Consider the following 18,303-nt stretch of genomic DNA (forward strand, 5'->3'; position numbering starts at 1 on the left):
TATGGTGATATTTCTCCTGTTCGCACATGTGCCTAAAGTTCTTGATGTAGGAGGACTCAGCTAGTCAAAAAGCACTGATGATTGGTTAAAACTAATCGTTTAGTTATTTATTCATTTATTTTCCTCTACCAACTAATTTTCAAATTATGTCACCTGTATAATAAAGTCTTCTTCCACCTAGCCTTGATTTATTGTATAAATTAGGCTTAAGGGGCTATTCACATAGCACACATTCTTGTTTTAAAAATAGCTTGAACAATGGAACAGAATACCAGTGTCTCGAAATGCATTTTTAAAGTTCTTTTAACTTGACACAGCATCTTGAAAATGCTGCGTTCATTGTACAAGATGCTAAAAAAATTTATGAAATGCATCACACAAAGACGTCAGTTTCCAAGCATCTTCATTTTCCAAAGTATGCGTTATGGACAGATTTTTTTTAATGCTCCATTTTTGTGCAAGATGGCTGCTTCGGTGTGGAACTCTCTTGCGTTTTTGTTACTTTTGTTTGTTTGTCATATTTTTTCTCACTCTTTCCTGATCAGTTTCACCAGGGATGAACTGCTGATCATTTTTTGCCGGTGTTTGATTATTCGGATGTTTTATTAGACATTTTAGTTGGAGTTACAGCTGTGTTCTACAAGTGCCCCAAGAGACACAAAAGAGGGAAGCGCGCCAGTGCGCTTGTGAAGCTTTGTAAATGTGGCTTTAGCCTGCCGAGTATTCATCTGGCAAATGTCTGCTCCCTCGCCAACAAAATGGACAAACTGCTTCTTCTCACTCAAACAAATAAGGACTTTTCTAACTCAGCTTATCTGTGTTTCATGGAAACCTGGTTGAATGAAGCCATCCCGGACAGGCTACATCTGCCGGGCTTGATGATCACATCACAGACACGGAGCAACAACACCCGGACTCTCTTATCATTATTATGGGAGATTTTAATAAAGCTAACCTCACCCGTGAACTGGCAAAATACAAACAACACATCACATCACACCAGAGAAAGAAATATACTGGACCACTGCTACACCACAGTAAAGGATGCATATCGCTCTGTCCCACGTGCAGCTTTAGGACTCTGTGATCACTGTCTGGTTCATCTTCTCCCGACCTACAAGCAGAAACTAAAATCAGCTAAGCCTGTAGTAAGGACTGTAAAGAAATGGACTAATGAAGCAGAGCTGGAACTACAAGCCTGCTTTGACTGCACTGATTGGAGTGTTTTTGAAGCTGCAGCCACAGACCTGGATGAGCTCACAGATACTGTGACATCATATATCAGTTTCTGTGAGGATATGTGCATCCCTACTAGGACATTTTTATCATTCAATAATGATAAACCATGGTGTACAGGAAAACTAAGACAGCTCATCGTGCCAAAGAGGATGCTTACAGAAGTGGGGATAAAATATTGTATAACCAGGCCAGAAACAAACTGACTAAGAAAGTGGCTAAAAGAAGCTACTCTGAAAAGCAGAAAAAACAGTTTTCAGCCAATGATCCTGCATCTGTGTGGAAAGGCCTGAAAAGCATTACCAAGTATATGACACCACCCCCTTGTTGGGTAGAGAATCAACAAATGGCTGATGAACTAAATATGTTTTACTGCAGGTTTGAAAAGCCCAGTCTCACACCCATCCCCTGCTCTGATCTTCACTTCACTCACACACACCAACACCTCCTGGACCCTCTCTCCTGCTACTCAACCTGCACTTATGGTCTGTGAGGAGGATGTGTGCTGGGTCTTCCGGAAACAAAAGACTAGGAAAGCTTCAGGCCCAGATGGTGTCTCACCTGCCTGCGCTGACCAGCTGGCCACCATCTTCACACAGATCTTTAATAGATCACTGGAGCAGTTGTTCCCTGCTGCTTCAAACACTCCACCATCATTCTGGTCCCCAAAAAACCCAAAATCACAGGACTTAATAACTACAGACCTGTCGCTCTCCCGTCTGTGGTCATGAAGTCATTTGAGAGACTGGTTTTGGCCTACCTGAAGGACATAACTGGATCCCTGCTAGACCCCCTTAAGTTTTCTTACAGAGCAAACAGGTCTGTGGATGATGCTGTCAAAATGGGACTGCATTATATCCTGCAACACCTCTGTCGGTGGATCAATAGCTTTCTGACAGACAGATCACTATTAGCACTGGTGCTCCTAAGGGATGCGTTCTCTCTCCACTACTCTTCTCCCTGTATACGAATGACTGTACTGCAGAGGACTCCTCTGTCAAGCTCCTGAAGTTCACAGACGACATCACGGTCACTGGCCTAATCCGCAACGGTGACGAGTCTGTATACAGATGGGAGGTTGAACAGCTGGCTGTCTGGTACAGTCACAACAACCTTGAGCTGAACACACTCAAAACAGTGATAATAGAGGACTTCAGGAGAAATCCCCCCACCCTCACCATCCTCAACAGCACTGTGGCAACAGTGGACTCATTCTGGTTCCTGGGCTCTACCATCTCTCAGGACCTGAAGTGTGACACCCACATAGACTCCATTATGAAGAAGGCTCAGCAGAGGTTGTACTTCCTTCGCCAGCTGAGGAAGTTCAACCTGCTACTGGAGCTGCTGACTCAGTTCTACTCAGCCATCATTGAGTCTGTCCTGTGTACATCTATAACTGTCTGGTTTAGTTCAGCCACCAAATCAGACAGAAGGAAAATACAATGGACAGTCAGGACTGCTGAGAGGATTATTGGTGCCCCCTGCCCACCCTCCAAGACCTGTACATCTCCAGAGTGAGGAAATGTGCAGGTAGAATCACTCTGGACACCACACACCCTGCCCACTCCCTATTTGAACTGTTGCCCTCTGGCCGGCGCTACAGAGCACTTAGTGCCAGGACAACCAGGCACAAGAATAGTTTTTACCCTCAGGTCATGTTCCACATGAACAATTAAACTGCCTTCAGGACTCCCATAGTGCAATAATGTATAAATATGTCATGTACAAATGTAAATTCACTCATATTTAATTAAATAAATGTACATACCCCTACCTTGCACATATGATAACACTTGGACATGTACATACGCCATTCTATGTTATATGTCCTATTTTTTTTTTGTATGTCTATTTATACTCTTACCTTGTTTTATATTCTGTGTCTCACTCTAATGTTCTGTGTGCACTTGCTTGTTTCTCCTATCACCAAAAAAAAAATTCCTTGTGTATGTGTGCACACTTGGCAATAAAGCTCATTCTGATTCTGATTCTTTTGGTGGAAGAAAATGAGAGAAGATAGAATTATTTAGATAGAGTTATCATAGAATTATTTAATGTTTATTTGTTTTAAATAATAAAATATTGCTAAACGCCTGAAACAAATAATGGAACGTTGGTATATTTTAAAAGAATTTGGGTCTTTTCTGGTCCTTTCGGTAAAAGAAAATTTATTTAAAATTACCTGAGACCCGAGGCTACTAATATCAGTCCCGACCTGTGTCCGAGACACTCATTAATGTTTGGAACTCAGCCCGCATGGGTCTCGGGTCGGACCTCTGGTTTTCTGATCCAAGTGGACCCATGAAGACCTCTAGTGTGGATGGAGGTGTAAACGTAGCGAAATTTGAAACAGCTTTCAAACTTAAATGAATTAGTGTAGACGTGGCCTACATTTACACCCCCCATCCAGCACTTTCCTTCATCGGAAATTGAGCATTTTAAAAATGCTCTATATTACCGCATACTTTATAAAAAGATAACATTAAAAAATGTAAAACTGAGATTTCAAACGAAAACGGATTACTGTGCATGGGGCCTAAAACTGCTCTCTAACTAAATCTAAACCCTAAGGAGCCGTTCACACCGAAATGTTTTTTTGTCCATTTGCATTTTCGTCCATCATTGACTGTTGGGCCTTGTCTCGCGCAAGAGCACCACATTTTTAGATGCTGTGTCAAGTTAAAACGTAACTAAAATTGTCAGATACGTGCTATAAAACATCTACGTTCTGTTCTATTTGTAGTGCTTCATCATGATTTTTTCAACGCAAGGACGCGTTTGGTGTGAATGGCACCTTAGACTAAACCCCAACGCTTAATCTGAGTCTAAACCCTATCCCTAACCCAAATTCTAACGGCTATTGCTAACTATAAAACTATTTCCTAACCCTAAACCCTAAGACCTAACCCCAACCCTAAACCTGATGCCTAACCCTGAAGGAAAAAATGGTGAAAAAAAAACCCCTCTAAAAATGTTGTTTGTTTTTTGGAGGAAGGGATTTGTAGCCGTATGATTGAAGATCTGGGCTAATTACCTTAAGGGGCAACACATGTACTTCACAGATTGGTGGGCAATCACCATTGTGCCATTGTGCAAAAAATAAACTACAGTTTTCTCCAAGGGGTCAGTCTATGTATTAGATTTAAGTTTGTTTGGTAAAGTAAATGTCCACTAAATTAGTAATAACAAAGCCACACATATCCTGCAGCATCAACATTCCCCATGCCTTTTTTTTTTTGCTTGAGCTTGCACATGTAACAGCAGTGCTCTGTCTGAGTGAACAAACACTAATTTAATGTAATGAGCAACTGATGAATATTGTGAAAAAGACTCGAGAGATTAGACAACATCCACTAAGACCAAACCACTTTAAATTAACTGAACACTAAAGTTCTACGCTACAATCTAACGCAAGTGTGTGAACACAGACACTTCTAGCTATGGATGCACATTGCTCGTAATAAAGTGTGTCTGACTGCAATTCATAACACAACACAAGTATGCATTGCATTCTCAACTTTGCCACAAGATGAGCTATAGCAGACATCAGTGTGAACTATCCACTTATATGGTGTATTCTCTTTCAAGTCACCTACTGTCATGGCAGAGCAATAGTTTAAAGAGAATATTGCTGAGCTTGTAGTTTAAAGTCAATATATTAATAGTAACTTACCTGAATAATAACACATCTAGTTTAATGGCACAGGCTTTTAAAGGTAACTATAATGGCCCCTTGTGTACGCAGGTTTGTTCCCACTACGGTAATGCAAGAATGCACGTTAAGCATGTTCAACCAGACCGAATGTGGGTAATGCGGTGGCCATCTGCTATGACAAGACTGCACTAACGTAAAATGATCATGGCCTTCTGATAAAAAGAATATAAAATAATGCACAGAACAAGTACATAAAGACAATAAGACAATAAGAGTGTTGTTGATAAGAGAATTGAATGAGAGGCAAAGCCTCTATCCTCACGTGAAAGTGACTCTAGAGCATCTATAAAGTAAATGAGAATGTGAAGGCAAAGTTATGCAAATCGTCTCCGCTGAAAAATGGATATTCTGATTACATGCTGAACTAAAGCTCTGGCAGCGTCGCCGGTTGAGGTAAAACTGTATTAAGTGCATGTATAATCTCTGTATCCATGACAATTCTGCTCCTAAATCCTGAATAATAAGGCTGAACAGGAGCATTAGAGATCAGAATGTAATGCAGAGAGTGCATTGCAGAGTAAACCCATTGCTCAGAGCATTTAAGGTTTACGCGCATTAATCAGTATCATAAAGTTATGCAAACAGATGCAACATGCAGAAATGTTACATTAATGTACCTGGAAATGGCTGGCTTTTAAATAAAAAAAAAGTGCTTTTTAATGTTCACTTCAGTAAGATTATAAACATTCTATCAGACAAAGAAAAAGTTTACGTGTTAATAAAGTGCATTGCAACACCTCAAGCTAAATTTAAACATTAAATATATGTTGGGATATAGCTTTGTTTTTAAAAAGTAAAAGAGTTGACAGGAAACAGGGTTGACAGTAACAGGGTTGACAGTTTTACAGTTCATCTAGCTATTAATAGCCCTTTGCTCCAGGACATAATATAACAGCATCTGTAGTATTTCTACAAACATCCAGTTTTTAATAAACAACAGTTTTCTGTACAAAATAATGTTATGACAGTTTACGACTGTCCACTATCGACAAACCTAGCAAAATATAAGTCAAAGTAATAAAGAAGAGGAGACATTTACTTTTGACAGAGTTTTTTTTGTAATTTATGTAATTTAAAATAATTTTAATAATTTGGAATTATATTGGTAACAGGGTTGATGCAAAACCTAGGGACACAAGATCAAGTTAATGTCCACTAACATCTAAATATATACACTATATTGCCAAAAGTATTCGCTCACCTGCCTTTAGACACATATGAACTTAAGTGACATCCCATTCTTAATCCATAGGGTTTAATATGACGTCGGCCCACCCTTTGCAGCTATAACAGCTTCAACTATTCTGGGAAGGCTTTCCACAAGGTTTAGGAGTGTGTTTATGGGAATTTTTGACCATTCTTCCAGAAGCGCATTTGTGAGGTCAGACACTGATGTTGGACGAGAAGGCCTGGCTCGCAGTCTTCACTCTAATTCATCCCAAAGGTGCTCTATCGGGTTGAGGTCAGGACTCTGTGCAGGCCAGTCAAGTTCTTCCACACCAAACTCGCTCATCCATGTCTTTATGGACCTTGATTTGTGCACTGGTGCGCAGTCATGTTGGAACAGGAAGGGGCCATCCCCAAACTGTTCCCACAAAGTTGGGAGCATGGAATTGTCCAAAATCTCTTGGTATGCTGAAGCATTCAGAGTTCCTTTCACTGGAACTAAGGGGCCAAGCCCAGCTCCTGAAAAACAACCCCACACCATAATCCCCCCTCCACCAAACTTCACAGTCGGCACAATGCAGTCAGACAAGTACCGTTCTCCTGGCAACCGCCAAACCCAGACTCGTCCATCAGATTGCCAGATGGAGAAGCGTGATTCGTCACTCCAGAGAACGCGTCTCCACTGCTCTAGAGTCCAGTGGCGGTGTGCTTTAAACCACTGCATCCGACGCTTTGCATTGCACTTGGTGATGTATGGTTTGGATGCAGCTGCTCGGCCATGGAAACCCATTCCATGAAGCTCTCTACGCACTGTTCTTGAGCTAATCTGAAGGCCACATGAGCTTTGGAGGTCTGTCGCGATTGACTCTGCAGAAAGTTGCCGACCTCTGCGCACTATGCGCCTCAGCATCCGCTGACCCCGCTCTGTCATTTTACGTGGCCTACCACTTCGTGGCTGAGTTGCTGTCATTCCCAATCGCTTCCACTTTGTTATAATACCACTGACAGTTGACTGTGGAATATTTAGTAGCGAGGAAATTTCACGACTGTACTTGTTGCACAGGTGGCATCCTATCACAGTACCACGCTGGAATTCACTGAGCTCCTGAGAGCGGCCCATTCTTTCACAAATGTTTGTAGAAGCAGTCTGCATGCCTAGGTGCTTCATTTTATACACCTGTGGCCATGGAAGTGATTGAAACACCTGAATTCAATTATTTGGATGGGTGAGCGAATACTTTTGGCAATATAGTGTGTATATATATATATTTCCTCTATGATCAATATGTGCATTTTTGCTGAACAAGAAGAAAGCGAATAAATAAATAAATAAATAAATAAAATAAGATAAAGTTACTGGATGTTTGCTGTGTTAAGAAAATACCTATAATAACGTATAGTAAAAGTTGGTGTCCGCTATTCACTGTAAAGTAATTGTTTACACATATATCAGTTGGGGATATACACAGCTCCTGATTCGCATAATGACTAATGTATTCATCAAAATAGTGCAGCAATGTTTACACAGCAGCGCATTAATGCTGAGCACATGGAAGCTGCCATCACAGAAAAAGTCCACCTCAGGCCATAGCAGTGATCCTTTGGGATAAGAAACAGTGTGATATCTGATATATACTCTGTTTTATTCTGCTTTATCTGAGGTAGTAGCAACACTGGCAGCGTAGAAAGGCGAGAGTTTGTGGTGAGATTTTGGACTCAGTTATTGGGTCATTTCTATTATGCAATACCTTTAGAACTGTGTGACTCCTAAAAATTTAATTTGCTTGTGGGGTCATTTAAAGATGCATTTCTTTATAAGGAGAGAGAGAGAGAGAGAGAACCAGAATTTCAGAACTATGCTCAGGTCAAGCTTATACATTAGTGGGAAGGAATGGGTTTGTTGCAATGGACGTGAAAAGTGGGCCCATTTTGACTACTGGAAAAGGCAAAAAAGTTTAATTTGTGAAATAGGCATGAACTAAAATTGTAACTCTAAAACGTACACTGCTAATTTTTTGCATTAACCACGATTAGTCAGGTTGAATATGCTTAACGTGCGTTCTTTCATTACTGTAGTGGGAACAAACCTGTGTACACAAGGGGCCAAATAGTTACCTTTAAAAGCCTATGCCATTAAACTGGATGTGTTATTATTCGGGTAAGTTGCTATTAATATATTGACTTTAACCCACTAGCTCAGCAATATTCTCTTTAAACTGTTGCTCCGCCATGACAATAGTTGACTTGAAAGAGAAAACACCATATCAGAATCAGAATCAAAATCAGAATGAGCTTAATTGCCAAGTATACTTACACACACAAGGAATTTGTCATGGTGACAGAAGCTTCCAGTGTAAGAGAATGCAACTTATATACATACAAACATATACATTTAAACATATATACATATAGTGACATAAAAAATTATAATAAAAAAATAAGATATAACAGATAAAAAAAATAAAAAATAGAAATATACAATAGCGCAATAATGTTGTTAGAATATTTTATATACAGATGTACAGTTATGTGCAGGTGATGTAATGTAATGAAGAAGAGGTAGGATATGTTAAAGAATATAAATGAAATATGGATATAAGTAGGAATGGATGGATTGAATATTGCACATGGTTGTATTAACCAAAGGAAAGTATTTGTGGGCAGTTTGAACTGTTCATGAGGTGGATGACCTGAGAAAACTGTTCTTGTTTCTGGCTGTTCTGGTGCTCTGTAGTGCCGGTCAGAGGGCAACAGTTCAAAGAGGAAGTGTGCTGGGTGAATGGGGTCAAGAGTGATTTTACCAGCCCTTTTCGTCGCTCTGGATGTGTACAGTTCTAGTAGGGTGGGTAGGGGAGTGCCAATAATCCTCTCAGCAGTCTGAACTATCCTTTGAAGTCTTTTAATGTCTGACTTGGTAGCTGAACCAAACCAGACAGTTATAGAAGTGCAGTGGACAGACTCAATGACTGCTGAGTGGAACTGTATCAGGTTGTGGCAAGCTGAACTTCCTCAACCGGTGAAGGAAGTACAACCTCTGCTGGGCCTTTTTCAAAATGTAGTCTACGTGGGTCTCCCGCTTCAGGTCTTATGAGATGGTAGTGCCCAGGAACCTGAATGACTCCACTGCTGCCACAGTGCTGTTCAGAATGGTGAGCGGGGTCAATGCTGGGGTGTTGATGTCCACTATCATATCCACTGTTTTAAAGCGTATTCAGCTCTTCCAGCCAGCTTTTCATCCTCCCTTCTGTATGCAGACTCATCGTCATCTTGGATGAGGCCAATGTATCATCTGCAAACTTCAGGAGCTTGACAGATTGGTCCTTGGCAGTGGAGTCATTTGTGTACATATAATGGGAACATGTACTGTGTACTAGAAATGACCCATGTAGAAAATATTTTTACGTGAAGTGTCACGTTTTCCTTCTAAGAATGGGAAAACTTACAGATCTATCACACTTGCTGCATCCGAATATCCATACTTCCCTACTATATAGTATGCCAAAAAACAGTATGCCAATGGAGTAGTATGTCCGAATCCACAGTATGCATGAAGCAGTAAGCGAGAAGTACCCGGATGACCTACTATTTCCGATGAGATTCTAAAGTGCGGATCGACTGGACACTTTAAGATCCCATAATCCCTCAGGAGCTGAGGCGACATCACGTTCAAAACGCTGGATTTAAAAGGACGGCGGTGAATCGCGAGTCGGACGGCTCTTCTCAACAGTAAGTGCTATATATTTCATGATAATTGTTCTCTGTGCTTAAAATGGTGCTTGTTTAACAAAACCTGAGTGAGGTCACATGACGCCATGCAAGAAGCAGACGTGTGAACGACGAGCTCTGTGCACTTTGCTAAATCTTTAATTATTCTTATGTTATAATCTGGTGAAATTCGATACACCCAGTTACACATTTGCTCTTCGAGGTAAAACATGGCAAAGAAGTCAAAATCATCAGGCTCTGGAGACATTAAAAGACACTTACGTGTTCAGGATGAAAGCCCCGACAGGCCTACAGAACGGGGACTTGTTTTGGATGGCGCGGCTGGAGAGGAGATCCAGCGTCAGTTGTCCAACATATCGGTGATGATGACGAAGGTTCTTGCTGACTTGGAGGATCTCGCTGTAATACGTCGATCAATTACGGTGATGGAAATAAAATTCTCTGAGTTAGTTACAAGAGTGTCAGATGATGAGAAATGAATCGATTATTTGGAGTCTTCAGAGAGGGAATTATCCGCTAATCCGCCCGCGACCAAAGTTGATCTGGAACGTATTCTTGAAAAGCTTGAAGTTCTTGAGAATAGAAGCCGCAGGAATAACGTCAGAATTGTTGGAATTCCTGAGCATGAGGAGGGCAGTGATATGGTGAAATTCCTAGACGAGCTCTTCCCGAGTCTGCTCGACATAACAGGCCACAAGCTGGAAATCGAGCGAGCTCACAGAGTCTCTGCTAGGAGATCTGCTAAGGGAGATAGGCCCTGATCGATTCTGGCCAAATTTCTGAGGTCATCTGATAAAGATCTCATGTTGTGCCAGGCGAGGTGCAAAGGAAAGCTTTCTTGGAAGAACCATAATATTTTCTTGTTCCCGGACTTTGCGAGATCGACAAGAGAGAAACGTGATCGGTTCAGGGAAACTCTTGCATCAGCGTAAGATCACTTTTGCATTGATGTTCCCAGCCAAACTGAGAATAGAAACAAAGGACAGTCGCAAAGTATTTATATGTCCCAATCAGGTAATGTCTTTTATTGAATCAATGGGTGAGTAAACCATTGGATGTTTCTCATGTGAGTGGGTCGACTCGCTGTACTTATTCTGGCTTTTGAGGAAGCTGGGCGTCATTTTGGTTTCTTTTTGCATTGGCTCCGCCTAGCGGCTGGAGTTTGTTTTGTGAATAACACTTTCCTTAAAGAAGCTTTTGCATTGACGGAAGATTAATTTTGCATGGAAGTTCCCGGCCAGTTTGAGAGTGGACACTACGGATGACCGCAAAATATCTACATGCTCACACAAAGGATGTCTTTTATAAAGTTGACGGATTGAGTAAGTCATGGTATATACTTTTATGCGGCGAGTGAATTGACTTGACCATCCGGGGAACCGGGATGTTGGTTTTGTTTCTTTTTGTGTTGGCTCCGCCTAGCGGCTGGAGCTTGTTCCGTTTACGGGACACTGGAATTTTTACATCATCCGCTGAACTCATAACAGCTGGCTCACTGAACATTAGTTTGTCTATCCGTGAAACTGAATGGTTTTATATCAGCTGAAATTTGTTTTGTGGAGGATCGCACCTTTAAAACAGTTCTGTGAATTAATCTACATGTTCCTAGTGTTCATTCTTCCTTTTGGCTGGGGGTTATTTTACAAAGTATTTTCTGTTATGTAATTTTGCTTCGCTCTCGTGCGCGGGGTTAATGTGCACGTTTTTCTTTTTTCTGTTTGTTTTGTTCGGGGGGAAGTTCGAAGTTTGATTGTTTCACTAATGGGGAATGTGGTCTGTATAATTTTGTTTTTGACACCCAATTTTTTTTTTTTATATCAATATGTCAGTTGTTAATATGAGTGTACTATCTCTCTCCACACGGAATGTGAATGGGTTGGGGCACCCCATAAAAAGAAGGAAGGTTATTTATTTTCTTAAATGTAAGAAATATGATATAGTGTTTCTTCAAGAAACACTACTTTCTCCGCATGAAGCGGAAAAATTTGGGAAGATATGGGGTGGACATGTTTTTTTAGTGTTGGCTCAAGTGAGAGCAAGGGAGTCATTATATTGGTAAATAAACATCTACAATTCAAATGTCTCAAAAAGATTAAAGATAAATTAGGAAGAGTAATTATTGTTTAACTAAAATTCAGGGGCAAAGGTTGATTTTGGCTAATATTTATGCACCTTACGCTGATGATCAGGGTTTTTTTATAGATCTTGAAGGGATGTTGCAAGCTGCTGGCACCCCTCATGATATAATATTGGGAGGAGACTTTAATCTTTTGATGGATTCAGTCCTTGATCATAGTGAAGCAAAAATGTGTAAGCCCCCTAGAGCAACATTGACGCTTCACAGGATGTGTAAACATCTTGGTTTTACAGATATTTGGAGACTTTTGAACCATCTGGTAGGGACTATAAATGTTTTTCATCAGTCAATAGGATTTATTCTAGAATAGATTTTTTTTTGTTGATATCCAAGTCCCTCATTTCATCTGTTGTTAATAACTGAATTGGAAACATCTTAGTCTCAGATCATGCCCTGGTGAGTTTAGAGGTGGTGCCACATACGGAGAAAAAGAAATCATATAGTTGGCACCTTAATGTATCCCTTTTGCAAAATCCTGAATTCCAACAAATGTTAAAGACTGAAATAAATTTTTATATGGAGACCAACTGGTCCTCAGTATCCACTGTGGGCATGGCATGGGAGGCACTTAAGGCAGTTCTTAGGGTTCGGATCATACAGTATGCCTCATTCACCAAAAAAATCCAAAGCACGAGAACTTGTGGAGTTGGAAGGAAATATTAAAAAGGTCGAAGCAGAGCTGAAAAGCCGTTTGTCATCCGATGGCCTCAGAGAATTGACTTGATTGAAATACAGATATAATACTATTTTGTTGCGGAAAGTGGAGTTTTGGTTATTCGGGGCAAGACAGTCATACTTAGAGTCAGGGGACAAAGCAGGAAACTTTTGGCTAGATATATAAAGCAGAGAGAGTCTTTTTCTACCATTCCCTCAGTGAAATCTGCTGGTGGGGAAATATTTACCTCAGCCATTGTTATTAATAATGCTTTTAAAGAATTCTACTTTGATCTCTATAGTTCCACATCTTTGTCTACTGATGAAGTTATTAGAAACTTTGTGGGACCATTAGATCTCCCTAAACTGACGACTGAGCAAAAAAATTCTCTTGATTCTGAGATAACCTTGGAGGAGCTTGGTGAGGTTATTAAGGCCTTACCTACAGGCAAGGCTCTGGGGCCTGACGGCTTTGCTGCTGAGTTTTTCAAATCTTATGCTACAGAACTGGCTCCACTTTTGCTAGAAGTTTATACTGAATCATTAAAGAATGGAAAGCTTCTGCCAACCATGACACAATCCCAGATCAGTCTGATTCTTAAAAAAGACAAAGATCCAAGCGAGTGTAAATGTTACCATCCAATTTCCCTGATCCAGTTAGATGTAAAAATGTTGTCCAAAATTCTGGCTAATCGATTAAGTTATGACATCTCTTATACATATAGATCAGGTGGGGTTTATTCGAGGCTGTAGCTCTTCTGATAACATTAGGCGTCTCATCAATATCATGTGGTCAGTAGCGAATGAATAATCTCTGGTCGCTGCCATCTCACTTGACGCTGAAAAGGCATTTGATATGGTAGAATGGGATTATCTTTTTAAGGTTTTGGAAATATACGGGTTCGGGAGTACGTTTATTAGATGGATCAAGTTACTTTATAGACACCCAATAGCAGCGGTACAAACAAATTGATTAATTTCAGATTATTTTACTCTGGATAGGGGCACCCGGCAGGGTTGCCCTCTTTCCCCATTATTGTTCTGTCTTGCCCTGGACCCATTAGCATTAGAAGAAAGGAGGATGATTTTCCAGGGGTGGTGGCGGGAGGTGTGGCGCATAAGCTTCTGCTTTACGCAGATGATATTTTATTATTTGTCTCTGACCCCAGTAGATTTATGCATTGCCTCCACAGAATTATTAACTCCTTTTCTAAGTTTTCAGGATATATTGGTCTAAATCCGAAGTTTGGCTCTGACAGCGTACTGTCCAGTAACGGCTTCCCAGCCGGGTGCTTTCCAGTGGCCCAAACAGGGCATTAAGTATTTGGGCATTTTATTTCCAGCAAATTTGTCTGATTTAGTTAGAGTTAATTTTGACCCCTTAATAAAACGGTTTTCAAGCGATGTGGGCAGGTGGGCTTCATTACATTTATCTATGATTGGGAAGGTTAATGTTATTAAAATGAATTGTATTCCAAAATTCAATTACTTACTGCAGTCTCTCCCTGTAGATGTCCCCCTCTCTTATTTCAAGCAATTTGATAGCATAGCAAAGTCCTTCATTTTGAATGGTAAGCGTCCCAGGTTAAATTTCAATAAGTTACATAGGCCGATTGACAAAGGTGTGTTAGGCCTACCCAAGATTTTGTTTTATTATTATGCATTCGGTCTTAGACATTTGGCTCATTGGTCGCTTCCACCTGAGAGAGCCCCTCCCTGGTTTTATATTGAAAAGGAAGTTCTTGCCCCTATCTCGCCACTGCAAAGCCTTTCGATTAACTAGCCGGAGAGGTTAAGTCACACCCCGTTATTTTGCATTTGCACTCGATATGGACAAAAGTGTCCAGAGTGTTTAATTCTGATATTTATTTAAATGTAGCCTCGAGCATATGGCTGAACCCTAAACTATGTATTAGTAAGTCCCCATTCTGCTGGTCAGATTGGATTGTGAGGGGTGTTAATACACTTGGTGACTTATATGAGAGTGGAGTATTGAGACCTTTTGAAAATTTGGTTCAACATTTTGGCATTCCCAGATCTCAGTTTTATAAGTATTTACAGCTGCGCCACCTACTCTGCACTGTTTTTGGGAGTGGCACGCACCCCCCCAGTGCAGCAGATACTCTGGGAGTGGTGATTGCTGCTTTTGGGAAGGGTCATGAGGCATCAGTGTATTACTCCCTGCTAATTCAGAGTCTGGGGGACGGAACTTTGAATTCTCTCAAAAAATTATGGGAGAATGATCTAAACTTGACATTAGAGGAGGGGGTGTGGGCTAGGATCCTAAAAAATGTCAAGTCTGCATCTAGAGATGCAAGGGTTCGCCTTATGCAATTAAAGATTTTACATCGATTTTACTGGACCCCCTCCAGATTGTATAGGCTTGGTCTTAAAGACACACCCACCTGCTGGCGATGTCAATCAGAGGTTGGAGACATAACTCATGTCTTTTGGGGGTGTGTTGAGATCCAGGAGTTCTGGTTGAAAGTTCATAGTCTTATATGTGATGTATTGGGCACTCGGCTTTCACTTTGCCCCAGACTCTGTATTTTGGGCGATGGAGTGGTCATTGACGTTGAAAATCGGCACATAAAGAGTTGGGTCCTAACGAGCGTCATGATCATCAGACAGGTTATTTTAAGGGGTTGGAGGTCAGTTGGAGCACCCTCATTTCATGAGTGGTGCTCGGAGATGGGGAGGGTGGTGGCCTTTGAGGAAGGGATAGTGGAGAGGGATCTTTAGTTTTAAATATGTGCATGCAATTTGATTGTTTTTTTTAAAAAATATGCTTTTTATTTATTTATTTATTGTGTGTGCGTGTTTTTTTTTTTTTTATATTTATGACCACTGGGGTGAGTGTTTGTGTCGGGTGGGGGTGTTCGGGGGGAAGGGTTTAATTGTACATAATTTGATTCCACATTTTCTGCTATGTTTATTGAATTTGTTGAATGGAATCAATAAAAATTGTTAACATCAAAAACAAAACCTGAGTAGATAGTTTTTGAGGTTGTTGTTCTTACATCATATATTCAGGTCACGAGACAATGCCCACGTACCCGGATGAAGTATGTCTGAAATCTATTCATACTACTCGCATGCATACCTAAAAGAATGTAGTGTTTTGCTGGCAGATAAGTGTGTCCTTCATCAAATACAGTACATACTGTGACAGTACACGGTTTCGGACGCAGCAACTGTGAATTGGGCAACAGTAGTTTGAAAGTTTTGCTGCTGAAACCCATCTTTGTTTACTGAAATTCTAATCACTGCCCCCCAGTAGCAGAAGATGAAAATGTTGCTGAACATATGGGCACGTGTGAGCTCCAGTTTCTGAGTGAAATGTCCACAGAGTGGCACTAAATGCGAGATGTATTTTTTATTGTAAATGATAAAACCAAAAGGAATGCATATTTTATTGACTCTACCCTCTAACCCAAATCCCAAAACTAATCCTGACCATTAGTGGAGTAAAAATGTAATTTTAGAGCAAAAATACAACCTCCAAATTGTGCTCACCATTGTTTATGTAAACATGATTACTTCCTGGTTCCCATGGGACTAGAACCTGTGTCTTAAAGTTTGCTCACGCAACACATTATCAGTAGCACTACAGGAAAATGTATTCACTCTTGAATTTTGCAAAAATATTTGATGGGGTATCCTAAAGTATCGATACTTCCGATACTGATGTTGTATCAAAAATATCGATCCTTACACAAAAATATGAATTCTAAAATATATATTTTTTTAAACAAGGATATTATTATTTGGTTACCATGAACATGAACAATGATCATAAGCTTCAAAGTGAAATAAAAAGGATTAGGCTATATTAGCAAATACTTGTGCAGGACGGGAACAATTTCTTCTTCCGCTCATATTAACATCTGATCTCACGAGTGTGTGCCGATTTTTCTTTAGCCAAAATCAGTTTATGTTGACCGAATTTGAAAACACTGCCTCCAGAGGCTAAAGCGGTAAGTGTTTCAGAGCATATAAACAAGTGTGACATCCATTTACTTTATATCCAGGAGAGATTGCCAGAAGCCAGTTGTAAAAATAATTGTTTTCAGCTGAACACGGTGTAAAACAATGAAAATAAATTATATTTAATCTACCCCCCAACCAAAACCCAAATCTAACCCTATCCATTAATATAGACAAAATGCAGTGTTAGGGATAAAAATGCACACGCTTTATCACATTTGTGATTTTTATACAAACCTGATTACTTCCTCACTGACACAATGCGCTACCAGTCGTGCCACGAGGGAAAGTAATTGGTGTTGAGCTGTTCCAAATATGTCCGATGGGAGACAGAGCGTGTCAGTAAGTCGGCATACTGTTGCCGATCCTAGGGTACCGGAATTTTCGGAAACAGCATGCTGACTTCCCGTGTGATCATGTTGGCTGAAAGATGCAAGCAGACGAGTGCTTTGCGCTCTCTTTTTTTTTGCTTTTTACTGCTGTCGGTGGTGCCTTTTTCTCGTGATATCAAATAATTTCAATTATATTTCTAAGTAGGAAAACAATTTCACTATACACAGAAAAGCACATTATAGTACACCAATAAATCAAGTAAGCATTAATTCTTATGTTGGCTATATATGGTAATACAAGATAACATGTTAACATGAACATTACTACACTCATATTAGCTATACAATGCTTAACCTTTTATTGCATATTATGAATTAGTTTATTAGTTAGAGTAATAATAAAGTATTAACAATTTTCATAGTAACACAGTAAAAGCAACATTAATGGCACCTATTAATTTAAATACATATTTAACATGAAGTTACCATACCATGGTACTTAACAGTGTACTCTACACCATGCCAGCAAGAAACTTACCCTGATATACATTTTGTAAGTTTATGTGGGACTATAATTACAACAGTCATTTAAAAAAATACAAAAATAAATTCATAGTACCCACCTCTTCAGACACTACTACACCACTGCTTCTGGAGAAAATTCATGCTAAAATAACAACATATATAAAGGTGAAATTTCTTATTTATTATAATTGTGTGTAATTGTTGTTAATAAGTAATTCAAAAAATAGTTAACCATGGTTTTACTACAGTGATATTGTAGTAGTACCCATGGTTAATTGTGAGGTAACTATGTTAAATCCCTTGGTTAAACAATAGATACTGTAGTGAAACCATGGTTATTTTTTGTAAGTATAAACAAAACAGAAGTCTAATAATTTTCTGTTTAGTCTCACAAATGTAAAATAAAAAATGACTTGAATTATGACTAAATATTCTATTTTAAATTACCCATTTTATCCCAAGAAATCACAAAAAATTCAATGTAATAGAAGTATGGTATATGGTATTGGTATTGGTATCAGTATCAATGATGTTGAACTTGAAATTATTGGTATTGGATTGAAAAGAAAATAAGTGGTATCACCCATCCCTAGTAATTATGCTGAATGGGGTTCATTTCAGGGTACTTGAAGTTTTGTTAACAACATGTCTATTTCCCACATGAACATGTTGAATCTTACTAGCTTACAAACATTACAGTTCGGACAAACTTTTTTTTCCCCTACTCATTGTTTTATCATGCAAATGAGCTTATGATTCACTGCAAATGTTTGCCAGAAGTTTGCAGCTTTTCACCGGTAGTGGTGAACCTGCAGCAAACCTTT

Source organism: Myxocyprinus asiaticus, chromosome 48 (assembly GCF_019703515.2).
Source record: "Myxocyprinus asiaticus isolate MX2 ecotype Aquarium Trade chromosome 48, UBuf_Myxa_2, whole genome shotgun sequence".
Classification (NCBI taxonomy): Eukaryota; Metazoa; Chordata; class Actinopteri; order Cypriniformes; family Catostomidae; genus Myxocyprinus; species Myxocyprinus asiaticus.